Genomic DNA, 2,500 nt, shown 5'->3' with positions numbered 1-2,500 from the left:
CCTAACTGTGGCTGTACCAGATTATCGCTTAACCTAACTGTGGCTGTACCAGATTATCGCTTAACCTAACTGTGGCTGTACCAGATTATCGCTTAACCTAACTGTGGCTGTACCAGATTATCGCTTAACCTAACTGTGGCTGTACCAGATTATCGCTTAACCTAACTGTGGCTGTACCAGATTATCGCTTAACCTAACTGTGGCTGTACCAGATTATCGCTTAACCTAACTGTGGCTGTACCAGATTATCGCTTAACCTAACTGTGGCTGTACCAGATCATCGCTTAACCTAACTGTGGCTGTACCAGATCATCGCTTAACCTAACTGTGGCTGTACCAGATTATCGCTTAACCTAACTCAATTTGTCCCTTAACCTAACTCAAGTTGTCCCTTAACCTAACTCAAGTTGTCCCTTAACCTAACTCAAGTTGTCCCTTAACCTAACTCAAGTTGTCCCTTAACCTAACTCAAGTTGTCCCTTAACCTAACTCAAGTTGTCCCTTAACCTAACTCAAGTTGTCCCTTAACCTAACTCAAGTTGTCCCTTAACCTAACTCAAGTTGTCCCTTAACCTAACTCAAGTTGTCCCTTAACCTAACTCAAGTTGTCCCTTAACCTAACTCAAGTTGTCCCTTAACCTAACTCAAGTTGTCCCTTAACCTAACTCAAGTTGTCCCTTAACCTAACTCAAGTTGTCCCTTAACCTAACTCAAGTTGTCCCTTAACCTAACTCAAGTTGTCCCTTAACCTAACTCAAGTTGTCCCTTAACCTAACTCAAGTTGTCCCTTAACCTAACTCAAGTTGTCCCTTAACCTAACTCAAGTTGTCCCTTAACCTAACTCAAGTTGTCCCTTAACCTAACCCACGTTGTCCCTTAACCTAACCCACGTTGTCCCTTAACCTAACCCACGTTGTCCCTTAACCTAACCCACGTTGTCCCTTAACCTAACCCACGTTGTCCCTTAACCTAACCCACGTTGTCCCTTAACCTAACCCACGTTGTCCCTTAACCTAACCCACGTTGTCCCTTAACCTAACCCACGTTGTCCCTTAACCTAACCCACGTTGTCCCTTAACCTAACCCACGTTGTCCCTTAACCTAACCCACGTTGTCCCTTAACCTAACCCACGTTGTCCCTTAACCTAACCCACGTTGTCCCTTAACCTAACCCACGTTGTCCCTTAACCTAACCCACGTTGTCCCTTAACCTAACCCACGTTGTCCCTTAACCTAACCCACGTTGTCCCTTAACCTAACCCACGTTGTCCCTTAACCTAACCCACGTTGTCCCTTAACCTAACCCACGTTGTCCCTTAACCTAACCCACGTTGTCCCTTTGCCTAACATAGTTCACTGCTCGGAATCTCTGGTGTCGTTGTTATCCTCATGTAGATGTCTTGCGAGTGTTGCTTACTTTCCACATATTCCCGCTATCCACTGTCAATTGTACTGCAATAGGACTATATCGGCCCCCCCCCCCCTCCTCTGTCCCCCTCTTTGTGTCTCTGTCCTCTCAAGCTGGTCGGTCTGGCGTGTGAGTGTTAAATGAGCCTCGCAGCTGTTCAGTTGCATTCAGATGTCGACGCCCTCAGTGTACGTCGTGGTATGGTCTGTGTCCATTGTCCGCTGATGTCGTACGCGTAACCCACACGCTGTACCGATCATCGGTAGTTACGTACAGAGTGAAGTAGTGTGATACGTGTGACTGTACGCTGGCTGTGCCCAACGGTGTCGAATCTCAATTTCCATATGTTGTGCTCGATGCTACTTGTCTCGTCTCCCAATAACAGCTAGGTTGCACTGTGGTACGCCGTAGAGGCGTGTGGGAGGAACGTACGAACGCATTGTATGTCACCCTGGGTCGCTGGGGGTGGTGGTGCGGTGAGTCAGGTCAGGTCAGGTCAGGTCAGGTCAGCGTGAGCCGTCTGATGTAGTGACGCGTGTATTCCGACTTTGTCGTATTGCCTCACACAAAGTGCTACCCTGGTGGACCGCGTTCCATATCTGGGACATGCCGCAGATGCCGGTTGACAGTGGATCGCGGAAGGGACATCGCATACTTGCGCGGGCCACCTTCCACGTGTTCTCTTCTGCACATGTCGCAGTGTGTATGTGGTCTGATGTAGCGTGTCGTGACACATGACATCCTGGCATGCAAGAATTGTTGAATTCGCAAATGTAGGTGGACATCTACGTTTACTGCCCAAGATACGCAAATGAACTGGAAATCCGTTGTTGAGCGGTTGTTCACGCTGGAGGTGAATCTGTGATGGCGACGATCGGTACAGCTATTAACCGGTTGTTTCAGCGGTACCCGCCACATCCACACACGTGACTAGGCCCATGTGGGTATGAAGCGATACGCGGCGGTGGCTTGGTGGGACTGTTCCCGGCCGGTGAAGGGGGGCCGCCCGGCGTGTTGGCCGCGCGCTGCGTGGGCGCACGCGCAACAGCCGGCTGGTGGGGGGCGCCGAGTGGCAGGAGCGCCAGCCGACGG

Source organism: Schistocerca gregaria, unplaced genomic scaffold (assembly GCF_023897955.1).
Source record: "Schistocerca gregaria isolate iqSchGreg1 unplaced genomic scaffold, iqSchGreg1.2 ptg000927l, whole genome shotgun sequence".
NCBI classification, from domain to species: Eukaryota; Metazoa; Arthropoda; class Insecta; order Orthoptera; family Acrididae; genus Schistocerca; species Schistocerca gregaria.
The sequence above is the reverse complement of the archived record's forward strand: the minus strand, read 5'-3'. Positions refer to the sequence as shown.